The 15544-nt window shown below is 36.8% G+C and overlaps 1 pseudogene; it reads right to left on the bottom strand.

Moving 5' to 3' along the window:
• Positions 1-1585: 1585 nt before the first annotated feature.
• On the bottom strand, positions 1586-2347 carry LOC149189184 (putative 1-acyl-sn-glycerol-3-phosphate acyltransferase 4 pseudogene; annotated as a pseudogene).
• Positions 2348-15544: the final 13197 nt, after the last annotated feature.

Here is a 15544-nt window from a genome sequence, read left to right as displayed (position 1 = left end):
GATATATCAATGTATCAATGTATGCCAATTTATAACACAACAATACTAATGTAACAATAACATCAACGCCTTATAATATATATAACAGAGTAATAATAAATATGTAAAGCTACGCTTCCAATACACCACTATATAACACTCCCAATACACCATTGTATAACACTGCCAATAGGTGTGTGCCACCAATATAATGCTCACACTGTATAACACTACCAATATAATGTTGATGATATTTATAATGCACCATAACATTATAATGTTGTGCATTAACACAATCATCAATATATAGGACCGTCAAATAATATAAAGGCAGTGGTATAATATATATCATTGCATTAAAACACAGTGGAATTATGTATATTGTGGCACTTGAATAATATAATCCTGCGAACGGTTGTATAATATATGCCACGGTGGTATCAACCTACATATGGTGCGTCGTGTTATTCAAATGTACAAAATTTGATCAACGTGTGTTCAAAGTGATAACAAATGTTCAGATTTCCTTTTTCTTGTGCAAATGAGGTTGATGTAATGAAATAAGTAATCATATGGCATTTTGCAGTGGCCTAGCATTAGCACATAGATACTTCTAGCACATCCTTTTTCCTTATAAAATTTGATTGGCATTGCCTCAATAACCTTCAAAAATGCACAACCAACACCATTTTAGGCGTACAATGCACCACATTCATAATGAAAGATATGTCCAATTGATTTCTTAGTCACCCTCTAACATTATAACTTATTCAACCTCTAGCATTCCTTTGTCAACCTAGCATGATTGTCATTCCAATGTTTTTGACTTGTCATTATTCCTCTAGCATTTCTCTGAAGTTTTGATTACTTACCTGACTACTTTGCCTCTCGGTCATTTGTCATCTTTTTCATCCCCATCATATAATATTATTTGTGTTACCTTTTCCTGAGAAATTTTATTAGATACTCTATTCATACATGTTGTCTTACATATATGAACTCTCCTGGTTGCTCAAGTCCCTTTGGGTCGTCATTTTCTGCATCTTGTGTTTTACCTCTGCAATAGTTTTATCCCTACATTTTTATCTCTACTTATACAGTAGTAGTAAATGTTCACATGTATTTTCTACTTGCATTATCTGAATTAGCCTGGTTAAATTCCTTGGTGCCCATCCGATAACGTTATATTGTTGAGAAAATGTAGCAACTTCAATTGTTGTGGCTGCAAGGTTACTAACATGAATATTTTAAACATATTTTCTCTTTGTTTTGTTATGCCCATAGGTCTTCTTGATTTTATGCTCTGGATTTTGATTTGACATTCTTCATGATGTGCGTGACTAGTGTTTGAAATTTGCAGTTTCTTTATTCCTGTAGTTTCCATCCTTATTTGTATTGTGTAATATGGAAGATCATTATTAATAGAAGATGATAATAGAGTTCTCCAGTTTTGCATCTCTTATATCACTTCCCTTCCTTATGGTCTTATAGAAATATTTCATTTAGCATATTTCACTCACCCTCAACAAAATTAAATTTAGTATAAACATACGATCCCTTTCTTCTCCTCGTTTCATATGAGTTATATTATTATTTTTCATTCTTGTTACCTTCTTCCTTGGTGTTCTATGAAGTCACTTCCCACTGGGAAGAAAATAATCCAAACTGCATCTTGTAGGTCCTTGAATGTTAAGAGCATTGAATCTATGACTGGCTCATCTACTTCCCATTTTATTTCAGCCAGAATGAACTCAAGAATGTGGAAACCCCAACCAAAAGTTGGTGCATTATGGACACTTCTCTTGAGGATGCACTTAATGTAACCCAACTGACCTTTACACAAAGCAAGGTCCCATATGTACAAACAATCTACTTCGGTATGTTAGTCTGCAAGAAAAAAACATGCTCCCTAGTAGGAACATGTTCTCCAACAAATATAATCTTTGATCCATTTAATTTCTCAACCCATAGTGGCCACATGCGTATCCAAAGACCAAATAAAAAAGATATTACCTTTCTACTATAATGTATGTTGAATAGGCATAGTACCATAAATGAAGAAGGAGCAAAGACAAAAACATAGTGTTATAAATGTTGTAGAAATAAGAACCATAGATATATTTCCCCTCTTAGTACCCTCCAAAATTTCAAGGGCCTATGTGTTTGAACTTTTTGATTCTCCAACGGATTATTTTTCTCTGTAAATCTCTCTATAAATTTCAAATTCTTTAGTTCATGAGACTTCAAGATTCTAGTTTTTTTTTGCTTCTAGGATAATATGATTAGGGATACTCATAGAATTGAATTTCCCATCCAAATCTTCATGATTCATACTTTCATTTCCATTCATTTTGACTTTGTCACCCATAGGTCTATATATCAATTGAGTACCTTAACTTGCAGAATAAATACTCCAAATTATAAATACTTTCACTATTTCCACACAAATCATAGTGAGTTCATGCTTTCCCTCTCCTGCCGCTCAAGTATCTTTCAAAACAATGATTATAAAGCATCATAGTTGCTTTCTATGAAGGACTCCTTCTTCCCAAATACCACCATGCCTGAGTTCTTTTTCCAACTTCTCAAATTTCAATTGCTTGTGTGCAAGGATCTTCTATTTTATTATCACTCTTCAATATGAGCCAAGAAATTATTCAATTGAGTAATGGTAGTCACGAGGACAAACTAACTCATTTTTTTCTACCTATATAGGAGGAAAAAATGACTTATCTGTCATTCTAATCTTCTTTTGTTGTTGCTCGCATGATTATAGAGACTTCAAATTTGACAACGACTTCTCTAACACTGACAAAATCCGATTTTTTTAGCAACTCCCCATGAGACTATGCTGACTTCACTTTTTCATTGAAGTCAGAGGTTACTCCTTTTTCTTTTTGTTCCATACTTTTGTAGGTCACCTTTTGTTGTCTGCCTTTCCTTTTGTCTCATTGTTTGGTCTATTTGTTCTTGCCTCCATCTTCTGTCTAAACTTCGTTAGGATACAAACCAACTTGCATTCTTTAGATTTGTGGCCAAGATTGTTACAAAAATAACACCTTATATGTCTAAGAAATGGAGGAAATGGTGTGTTTATTCTTGTGTTCAATTTTTTCTTTGCATACATTTTGCATTCAAATGATTTATGTCCAAATAACAAGAACCAAAGAAATGATTTGTGTATTACTCAAATAACAAGAACCAAAGAAATGATTTGTGTACCTGGTTATGGTTGTCTTTTCTATTTGCTTGCTTGAGGGAACCTTCTTGATTGTTGCATCTTTTGTTGTTTAGTACTTGTTTTCTTCTCTTACACTCTATTACTACATGTCCAAGTTCATGGAAAGAAAAACACTTGATATCTTTTGAGTAAAGAATCTCCTTTGGGATCTTCCGAATTTGCTCAATTCATCTCCAGGAGAAAATGATCTTCTTGTAAAGAACCTTTTCTTCACCACATTCTTTGGATTTTGATGTTGCTTCTTGTTTTTGTTTGCTTCTTCTATTGTAGGACATTTTGATATTGTTGTATTCTATTTAATGGTTTCCTTATCTGAGTTCTTCATGGAGGCAATCTCATCTTGTATATTTTTATACAGTCTATTATTTTCATCTATTTCACTTCTGGCTGAAATAATCTCAACCTCTGATCTTTCATAATTTTTCTTCACTCTCCTTCAGTTTACTACTAAAAACTTCTTTTGATCTCATCTCTCATTTGCAAGTTTTTTTATTTTAGCTAAGGCCGAGTCAGTCTTGGCTTAATGTTCATCTATATTTTCTTCATGAGAATCATGTACATTAACATTAGAAAAATACCTGTCTAATTTGATTGATCGCTTTCTTTTTTAGATGCCTTTTTCTTATTATTATTTCTCTTCTCCTTTTTGTATTACACCTACTAGTATCTCCTTCATGCATGAGCCACAATCTATCCCATATTTATTTTGTAGAATTTAAATCTGTTACTGTATCAAAACCCTTATTATGAATATTTCTATACATTTCCCATTTTGCCTCAACATTCCACTATTTTTCTTTAGTAGAGGGGGAATCATCTTTACTATATCCATCGCATACAAGCTTCCATACACCAAATCCATAAGCTACTAGTTCTATTTTTACCTTATCTCTCCATTCATGAAAGTTTTTTTCACTTAGCATAAGTACACTATGATAAGCCAAAATCAACCAGGTCTACCTTCCAACTGTTAGGTTGTTGCATAAGGAACCGACTCTGATACCAATTGCTGGAAAAATAACTAAACTAAGACGGGGGGGGGGGTGTGTTGTGAATTTGTTTAGTACATTCATGACCATTAAATTTTGATTACTTTTCAATGGTTAAATTAAATATTAAATGAGTAGAATACACCTTACAAACAACATATTTAATATGTAAACAACATATAAAATGTAAATCTTAGCATAACAACTTTCATGACAACATACAATCATAATACAAGATCATCACATGTGAACACTAGATATAAGTGGAAACCCATAAAGGGAGAAAACAATGAATTTGTTATTTTTATGATGCAAAGGAAAACTCCTAATCGCTTATTACATCTAATTTTCCATAGGCTCCAACCTACAGGAGGCTTCTACCTCAACTCTGTAAAATTCAACTTGCAAGGAAGCTCCGACTCCCACAATTTTTTTGTAGGCTACAACACATAGGAGTATCCTACCTCAACAGACTCCAACCTATTCTTTATCGAGCTACAGATTGAAAGGAGACTAAAATCCCCCGAAACACAAAATAAATAATATGTTGGTTTACTTGGTGTATAAATCTACATACCTCCATCTTAGTTTTTTCTCCTTCTTCACTTCAAACTTGCTTCACATCTTCTCTATATTTTCCAACTAATGGACAATAATTCATTCAACTCTCACATTCTCTAACTCTCTAAAAATGCAAATTTCCAACCTCACATATTTTTGTAAATAAAATTTGATGGTTTTTGGTATTCCAAACATGAATATGAAGTGAAAAGACTTGTCTATTTGCATTCTACTCATTCATTTCACACATTTTCATATTTTGAATATTAAAATAAAATAAATGCTTCACCAAATATTTTTTTCAACCACCTGTAATGATTAAATCGGCAAGCATAGCAACCACATTCTTTGTAACATACATTAGCAATACACCAACAACTATAACATCACAACATCACAAGCATAACAATATTCTTCGTGCATTTTCCTTTTTTTGTGCCTTATACCTTTTCCTTTGCCTTGCGTCACAAAAAACTTTGCAATATTTTTTCATCAGCAACCAACAAGCATAGGTAACCAACACAAATGTGTAACATAAGAACTCCAAGAAAACCATGACACCCTTTTCCATCTTACATTGCTGCTCCTTTTCCATAAAAATATATGAAACATCATCAACATGCAATTAGATCAACATGTAATAACAACATATGAAAGCAAGGTCTAACAAGTTGTTCTCCTTCACCTCCAAAGCATAACAATACTTGCATCAATACAAGCATGCCATCAAAAATACATGTTCAACTATGCATACATTAACTGTGCCATTATACTTTGTTTCTCCTTTGTAGTGTTGTCAACAAGCAATGTATCTCTGTGTACATCACCTTCTCACACACATATGGTGACCACACTTCTTGTTGCTCCTTTTCTCCTTTTGCATCAATGACAACAATGCCAACATATGAAGGGTTTTTAGGGAATATATTAGTAGCCATAGTGATTGATATCTCAATAAAATATGGGATCATGGAAAACGTTCATATAGGTGCCTCATGTTCTCCTAAAGAATTGCGAACCTCTACGACCCTATTGAAATATTTCTGTGATATTTTTCTTGGTCCTATGAAGAAATTACTAGTATCGATCCACAAATTGTCGTTCAAAAAATTAAGACACATCCTAATGTTAATCATGTTTGATAAAAGCTTCTTCCAATTCACCGATGAAAACCCACTACTATCAAAGCTGAATTTGAAATAATTCTTAAAGCAAGTTTTATTTACCCTATACCTTTGATCGACTGGGTTTCATTGTTCTAGTCAACAAGAAACATGGTATGATCCACTTATGAATTGATTATAGGGATATACAAAGCCTTCTCCTAAATATAATTATCCAACCCATTTTATCGACAAGGTTATCAATGATTGTGTTGTTAGTGAAATTTTCTCCTTCATGGATTGATTTTTTGGCTATAATTAGATTGATATACTACCATCGAATCAACACAAAACCACTTTTATTTGTCCTTGGGGGACCTTTGCTTATTGAAAGATTCCTTTTGAAATTAAGAATGTTGTTGCCACTTTTCAATGAACTATGTCCTATGTGTTTCATGACATTAAGCATATCGTACAACCCTATCTTGACGATTTATATTCACATTCTATGCAACGTCAAGATCACCCGACACATTTATGAGCCATTTTCCTCCATTGTCGACATTACAATATTTGATTGAATATGCATAAATGTGTTTTTTGTGTGGAATCCCAATTTCTTTTAAGTTTCATCCTATCCAAGAAAGGAATCCAAGTTGATCCCTTGAAGGATGAGGTTATTCTAAATCTTCCACCTCCTTCTACTTTATGCCAACTCCAAAGTTTGCAAGAGAAGGAAAAAAATTTATGTTGTTTCCTTCCTAATTACACTAATCTTACTAAAGTTTTTTGTCAACTTTTAAAGACCACACACAAAGCACTTGATGTGTTGAAAAATGTGTTAATCCACACATCATTGCTACACCCCCCAGGTTACCATCAAGATTACATTTTATACTTAGTTGCTTTAGAAGGTACCATCGCAATGGTTCTTGTCTAAGAGGATGGTTCACATAATGAAAATGTGATTTATGTTGGACATTTGACATTGTCTGGATGGCTAGTAGTTGCAAGCATGTTGGCATTGATGTCAACAATCATGCTTAGGAGATGTCTTGGGCGAGTTATATTGTATGACAGTTCGCAAGGGTGTTGGCAGTAATCTTGACTGGACCAATATGATAGTTTGTGGCAACAGATGTTGGCTTTGATGTCCCCTATCCTAACTAAGATGGTAATTGGGCTAGAATTGATGTGCTTGTGCTTGATGTGTCAAACTTAGGTGGAGTCCTATGGTTGTTTCAGTCTGTGGTAGAGAAACAACAGAGTAGTAGGCTTACTGGAGAAGCCATAAAAAGAAGACTATGGTGGTTGGGAGTCTTAGAATTTGGAGGAGATTCTACCCAAAGACACCAACTCATGTACTCTTGGAACTAGGAATGTTGGTTAGTGCTCTAAAAGATATTTCCAATGATATGTGGAAGTCCAAAAATGGCCTTCTAAATCAAAAGTTATTGACTACCGAAGTTAGGGTCTTAATGTCCAAGGCAAATTGAATTTCGGAAATTAGAAGGGTGAATACTGCAGTAGGAAAAAATTTGGAAGGAGAAATATTAGAGGTTGGAAAATTGGAACCTCATAGATTTGGAACCTCGAGATCACAAAACATAGGGAGATGAATTTCATAAGGCCTGATATAGGAAGGCTCAAAGCATCGGGACCCGATATAGGAAGGATTGAGTAGGTCATATCAGAGGACGGAGTAGATGGCACAGGAAGGCCTATTGGAACCTCTAAATATAAGTCATATCAGATCCAAATTTTGGTAGCTTGGGCACGTTGGAACCTTGGAAAGCCAGGACACATAGAATTATTTCAGAACCTCAAAGCATAGGCCATATCAGAGCCAATTTTCGGTAGCTTGGACATGTCGGAACTTCGACAAGATAGGACACCTGGTAGCATTTTAGAACCTCAGAGACTTGGGACATCGGTAGTTTATTTAAAAAAAGGGGACCTGAAATGGCATGAGGAAAGAAGAACCTTGGAAGTTTTGAACATCAGGTTTTCAGAACCTTGTAAGTTCTTACGAATGAAATTCTCTAAAAATCACCGGGGATGCAAAGAATAAGAATTACAAATGAAATTGTTGCAAAACCAAAGATCTGAGGGGCCCTTTCTATCTCCTCAAGACATGACACATGGGGAGAATTGATTGGTCCTTAGGGGTTGATGAGGCAAATGTCGTCAGCATGACGTGGTTCTACTATGGACATGTGGCAGTCAAATTTGAAAAAATTGGGTGGCCTAATAGGGAAAATCTAGGTGACATGTGTCACCACTAAGGAGATACCACATGGAGTTGATGACATCAACATGATGTCATCTCAGAGGTCGAAACTTCAGAGGTTGGATTTTTCGTAACTCCCTCGTAATTGTATTTGAAGAAAAGTTCTGATACCAGGGGCTATAATGTCGTGTTCACACTTGGTCGTGGATTTCAAATAATCAAGGATGAGGATCAGGTCTAGCACCCAAGTGCTATGAGTATTTCGAAGGTCAGAATTTCAGAACTCCTCCGAAATTGAATTAAGAGGAAGTCTCGATACATGGATCTCCAATGTGGTAGCGCTTGGTTGAGGATACTAAAGAAACCAAGGGTGGAGAGCAGTCAATAAAGGACGATAGACCCCCGATAGGATATGAATGCCTTAGCACTTAAGAGCTAAGCTGCTAGTCACAACTCTCGGTCCCATGGTGCAAAACAAGGAGTTGAGAAAAAGGGGCTAAAGGTAAAATCAGAAGCTCGTGATTTCGAAAGGTAATTATAATAAAAGATACGGTGAGTGGAGCTCCGAGAGTGTAGAACAAAGGTGTTAAAGGATGAATCGGTCGACAACAGAGTAAATGTGTACATAGTGAGGTTGGTCACAGGAGTAAATAGTAATTATCAAGGGTCGACTGAGTTAATGGCGACTGTTGTAGGCAAGAGACCATGACAGAGAGGACCATGGTTGCACAGGTTGAATTTTGGGGCTTGTCATGAGCTGAGACATGCCTCAATCAATTAAGTGAATTGCAGAGAAGCCATCCTAGGGTACATTCAAGCTCAGAGAACCATGAATAAGCATGGAGAGCCTCATTGAATGTGCAAGTGGACTGAGGATTTATTTCTTAGTATGGAGAAGTACTTAGATGCCCATTCTCAATGGTTAATGAGGTAGTAGTGGTCATGTTAGAAAAAAAATTAGGATGTAGAAGGCATGTAGAGGTACACTCGGGCAGAGTGAATGACAAAGTGTGGGCAACAAAGGCAACATTGACTAGAGTGTAGCAAAGGAAAAAAATAAATGAGTGCAGTTGAGCAACGGGGGGAATACAACATAGTGGCCTATGCGCTAAGTGTGGAGAACTCTATGAGTGTCAATGCATTGCTGAGGAAAGGTTGAGTGAGCCTAGTCTATAGAGAAAGGTTGAAAGTGCCTAAGCATATTAAAGAGACCCCGAGAGAGAGAGATATTGTGTTGTTGTGAGATGTCATGCGAGAGAGAGCTTGTGTGTTGTGTGAAAGGTCCAGTGTTGATTGTATGTGTTGAGAGCAGAGGGTTGTGAGTGGAGATCCTAGATGAGTAAGTTGCTACAGAGTGGGAAAATTATTAAGAGAGTTGTGTGAGTGGTTGCTATTGAACAGAATAGTAGGCTTCTACAGAATTAGCAAAGTTAGATGAGGACAGAGAATAGAGCTAAGAACAAGAAGAGTCGCTACCAATTATAGTGAACATTGAGTTTCTTTTGAGTGTGGGTTAGAGCTTTCATACAAGAATTTGGTGCTTGCATCTCTAGTGGGTGCTTGAGAAGGCTTAGAGGTTGGTGCCTCCTACAAGTTGGTGATTTCATAAATCTAAGGAGCTACCAGTTGCTTTTTGCAACAAATAAATGAAGTTGGTCCTTCACATGGTGCTTCTAGTAAGCTGGACAGGTGTCTACAAAAGGAGGGAGTTGGTGCTTCCTATGAGTGGTGGCTCACAAATAGATTGATGTAATAGAGTAGGTGATCCTATTTTACATCAATAACAACAACAAGCTTTGGTGGTTTTTTCTTGAAGGGTTTCCACGTAAAACCTTTGTGACTCATGTGTTTGTTGCTCATGATGTGTATGCTTGTGTTGATTTATATGGTTGTTGTTATGGTTGGTTAAAGGTTTCTATCATATAATGGATGCCAAGTTTGAATGAAAAATAAATTGGCATAAAAAGTTAAAATTAGCATTAATATTGATTTACCCCCCCCCCCCCCCCCCCCAGTATTAACATTTTTTCCAAAAATTGGTAACAGATCCAAGTTCCTTCAGGAATAGCTTAATCGCTAGAAGGTAGATCAAAGGGAAACAATGGCTAATGAAACTTCACTAACAGAAGGTGTTCCATTCTTAAATGGATCAAAGTACGTGTTCTGGAAGGTTATAATGGAAACCTATTTAATGACTTTGGATGTTGAAGTATGGAGCTTTGTATTGAATGGAGAAAAGAGTGAGTAGAATGAAGAAGCCCAGAAGATTATCATGAAAGGACTATCTAAGCTAGATGATGATAAAGTGAGGCATTATGAGTAAGAAAAGGAAGTGATGGAGAAACTACAATGGTTGTATGGAGGAGATATCCATGTGGCTCAAAAAGAGGTTGAGGAACCCTGTTGCTCAAGTAATGAACCAGAACATGTAGCTTATTGTGATAAGAAGAGAAGGAAGAAAAAGGAGAAGGAATATAAAAGGAAAGATGCTCAAAATATTGAAGATATTTCTTCGTGTGAGGAGATTGTTCATCTTCACTCCAAGGTTGATGATGAAGAAGTCTCAAAAGGGAGACCATGTTGCTTAGAAGGTAACTATCTCTTTGTGATGAATGTAAAGAAATAGGTCATTCATTATCTAGATGTTCATGTGAATCACTTGAAGATAAATATTGTCATACATCTAGTAGTAGTAATGAAGAGAGACCCACTTTACTAGAAATAGAAAATGAGGGATCCTATAAAGGAGAAGAGAGTATATCCTGTGAAGATAATAGGGGTATCACTGAAAGTGGTGAAGATGGAATACACCTTAGACTTGTGGAAAACTCCATGGAAATAGAGATGGGTTTAGATCTCTGTGGTGACTCAGCTAGCACCTCTGATAGTGAAGAGAAGGATCTGAATGAAAGGATCTATTTTAGAAAAAAGTTGATCTCTGCTCTAAAGGAGATTAAGGACCTATCAGAGGAAAATATCAAGTAAAAGGAGAAGTTGCACGAGTATGAGCTTGAGAATGAGAATTTGAGCAAAACAATATTTGATCTAAATTCTCAACAAGAAGAGGCTAGTAGGCTGAGTAGCATGTTAACTAGTTAGCTAAATGATAGAGAAGCTTATTGTGAGAGACTACAAAGTGAAGTAGACTCATTGAGACATGACTTAGTAAAGTCAAATAAAGAGTTGCCTCAATATCAGAAGCGTGTGGAGAGCATGAAAGTCATGGATGAGATGCTTGTCAAGAAAAGATCTCCTCTGATCAAGGCTAGTTTGGTATTTAAAGAAAAACCAAGCTCCAAGATTGCGAAGGATGAAGGGTCAACTTCCTAGTAAAAATCAACTCGAGGTTCTAACAACAACATAGGAATATAAGTTCTTGAACTCCAGCAACAAGGAAAACAACAAGAAGTAAAGCAACAAAAGAGAGCTAGAAAATTGCATGAAAGAGTGCAAGGGAGCAACACAAACTGTCATGAAAGGCACATTAAGAAACAACATAGGTCCTTTCATCCTCAAGGACAAAGCCCTCAAAGAATAGGTATCTTCATTCCTCAAAATTAATTTCATGGTTATTGTTTTTCTTGCAACAATTTTGGACATAAAGCCATAGATTGTAGACGACAAGCAAGGAAACAATATGTGTTGGGTAGCAGCAACCCAAGGATGTGTAAAGAGGCTAGGAGAAGGCATGTTGGTGGTGAAAGAAGAATTGAAAAGACTGTTGTCAATGATACTAATTCCTTTGCTCCATTCTTAAGCCCAATCGAATGCTACAATTGTAGCAATATTGGGCACAAGAGAGTACGTTGCATATATGAGAAGTAATGGAATGCTTCCTAGCATATGCATGAAAATGTAAAAAATCGAGATTTGAATACAAGAAGAAACAATGGAGGTGAGGAATACAAATTTTTTTTCAGCACTCAGTTTCAAAAGATCAAGCTGAAAAGAGGAGGAAGATATCAAAATAAAACCAGGAAGAATGATCCTCTTACTCTTGTGGTGGACCCCTTTGTAAGGAAGAAAGGTAGCAGGAAGATTTGGGTTAAGAAAGAGGAATTGAAGGAGAAGTTTCCTCTATCCATGCGCATCCAAGAGAAATCCAAAACATGGGAAAAGAAGAAGATGAAAAGTAATGCTTCTATCAGGGCTCGACCAAAGAATTTTTAAATGAAGAAGGAGGATGATCTACTCAGGGAGAGTAGATCCTATGTTTCTCTTCATTAAAAGAAGAGAATGGCCTCAAAGGAGTCCAAATAAGTCAGGTGTGGGCATAAAATCTCATACAAGTGAGATGCATCTGAATAACGAAGGCATGTCTGAGCCCCATTTTGATTACAATAATGTATTTTCTTATTTCAAATATATTAACATTGAAGAGAAAGGAGGAGTGAAACCATCATGAGTTTAGGGGAATACACAACAACACTTTATGTTGTGAGAAAAGAATATGGGCTACAGCAGAAGTGTGGAATGACAGGAAGCCCACAGTTATGTTAGGTCCATAGGATCAGTCCCCATGCAGATGCAAGGAAGAGAATGCAAGAGATTAGCGAGAATTGGATAAGGGGGAGTTGCTTTAGTAAGAAGTAGCAAGAAATGATTATCAGCCTCAAGAAGAAATATTGATTAGGAAATTAAAGGTTTGCATATTGGGTGAAATACCCTTATTTCATTTAAGTTGTGAGTTTGATTATCCCTAACAACCTTGTGTTCATGAAACACAATTGGCATAAACTTTAAAGTCCCTTAGTCTTCAATTGGTATCACTATGAAAATTGAGGGTCTAGGTCCATATGGAGTAGCCTTTGTGTGTAAGTGGACATTTATTTTTGAGAAAGTGTTATAAGAGGTTTCCTGGTACAACTTCCAATATGTATCTATTTCTTAGTGAAATTGGTATTGTTTAAGCAACGGTCCATGTTTTGGGGTATGATCTCAAGTGAAAAAAAAGTGATTGAGATGCTCAGGAGAAGTGAGTATAGAGGATGAAGCAGCAGACACAGTGAAGAGTAAGTTGAAATGCATCACTAATGATTGGTATTTGCAGTAGAAACAATACCATGAGTAGTTTAATTGGTATCAATTTTCTTTAAACTAATACAAAAGATGAATTGGAAAGAGGAGTATTGAACCATCAGTCAGTCATAAGGTGTTCTAGAAAATCAGAGGAAGCATATGTTCAGGGGGAGCATATCACATAATGTCCAGTTTATAGAGCAGAAGCAGCGATCAATCCTTGAAGAGAAATATGTAGAGAAGAATGCACATTAGTAGCTAGATCCTTGGTCATTGATAGCTAATGATTGCATGGAGAATAAAACGACAGCTTGTAGCCCTTTTCCATTGATCTCAAAGGGGGAGAGAATTATTGGAGAAGTTTTGATGGCCCATGCAGAGGAGAGAAATCCATTGGTGGCTTATGCTAGGAGAAGTGTGGAAGCAACATGTGAAGTGGCCATCAAAGTGAAGATGAGGTTGAGGTGTTTCCATCAATGCCAAAGGGGGAGATTGTTGGAAAATTGGCATTGTCTTGATGGATAGTAGCTACAAGTGTGTTGGGATTGATGTCAAAAATCATGCTAGGGAGTTGTGTTGGGTATTTGGTATTGTTTGATAGTTGGAAAGAGTATTGGCATTAATGTCAACTAGACTAGTATGATAGTTTGTGGCAGCAGATGTTGGATTTGATGTTCCCTATCCTAACTGAGATGGTAATTTGGTTAGCATTGATGTGCTTGTGCTTAATGTGTCAATATTAGGGGGAGTCCTATGGTTGCTGCAGTCTGTGGTAGAGAATCACCATAGTAGTAGGCTTACTAGAGAAGCCATAAAAAGAAGACTATGGTGGTTGGGAGTCCCATACTTTAGAGGAGATTTATCCCAAAGATATCAGCTCATATACTCTTGGAAATAAGACAGACGCTTAGTGCTCTGAAATAAATTTCCAATGATATGTGGAAGTCCATAAATGGTCTCCTGTATCAAAAGTTATTGACTGTCGAAGTTAGGGTCTTAAGTCCAAGGTATGTTGAATTTCAAACCCAAGAGATTTCACAACCCAAAATATCGGAGTAGGTCGGTAGTTCAGAGATTCAGAAAGTGAAATATCAGAGGTCAGAAAATCAAGTCCTTAGAGATTTGGAACCTCAGGAACAAAAAGCATAGAGTGATGAATTTCGAAAGGCCCGATATCGGAAGGCTAAGAGCATCAAGACTCGATATTTGTAGGACTGAGCAGGTCATATTGAAGGACGAAGTAGATGGCATAAGAAGGCATATCGAAACCTCAGAGAAGAGGTCATATCAGAGCCAAATTTTGGTAGCTTGGGCACGTCGGAACCTTGGCAAGATAGGAAACATCGCGGCATTTTAGAACCTCAGAGCCTTGGGACCTCAACAATTTATTTTAAAAAAAGGGAAAACGAAATGGCATGAGGGAAGAAAAACCTTGGATGTTCGTAACATCGGGTTTTCGGAACCGCATAAGTTATTATGAATTCAATTCTTTTAGAAGCATTGAGGATGTGAAGAATAATAATTACAAAGGAAATTTCTACAAAACCAAAGATTTGAGGGACCCTTTCTATCTCCTCAAGACAAGACACATGGTGGCAGTTGATTGGTCCTCAAGGGATGATGAGGCAGATGCCGTCAATATGATGTGGTTATACTCTGGACACGTGGTAGTCAGATTCGAAAAAATTAGGCAGCCTAATAGGGAAAATATAGGTGACACATGTCACCATTAAGGAGATGCTGCATGGAGTTGATGACATCAGCATGAAGTCATCTCGGAGGTCGGAACTTCAAAGGTTGGAGTTTTAGTAACTCCCTCATAATTGCATTTGAAGAAAAGTTATGATACCGGGGGCTCTGATGTACTTTCGACACTTGGTTGTGGAGTTCAAAGAACTGAGGGTGAGTATCAGGTCTAACACCCAAGTGTTATGATTATTTCATGTTGGCATTATGTTTCTGGTATGGCTATATGTTACAGATGTTGTACTTGATGGCAACACCCATGGCAAGGCTCTCAATATGTTGAAAATTAAGAAGTACGCAGGAGATTAGTTCAGAAAGTGCGTACCCATAGGTACACCGTGAAGGGACCGCGGCCTGATACGCAGGTCAGCCGTTTAGGAGGTGCGTACCCCCAGTGCACACATTTCAAGGCAGAGAAAAGCACACATGGGGTTTCTTATGTTTAACCTTTGGTATTTAGCCGACGGTTTTGTGTTATTATGGTGTCGGCCCGTGGTATTAATCCATGATTTAAGGAAGAGCTTTCCTATATAAAGCAAAGGAGATCATTTGGCTTATGCATGTTTTTTGGGTTGAATATCTTATGAGGGCTAGATCTGAAATATTATGATCTCTTGGGAGTATGTCTAGATCTAAATAAGGCGAATCTACTGATGGATTGAGATCTCTTCGGCGC

This window comes from Pinus tabuliformis, chromosome 3_1 (genome assembly GCF_031772625.1).
Source record: "Pinus tabuliformis cultivar Carrire ecotype Pingquan chromosome 3_1, CPIR1, whole genome shotgun sequence".
NCBI classification, from domain to species: domain Eukaryota; kingdom Viridiplantae; phylum Streptophyta; class Pinopsida; order Pinales; family Pinaceae; genus Pinus; species Pinus tabuliformis.
This window is presented reverse-complemented; position numbering and strand designations above follow the sequence as displayed.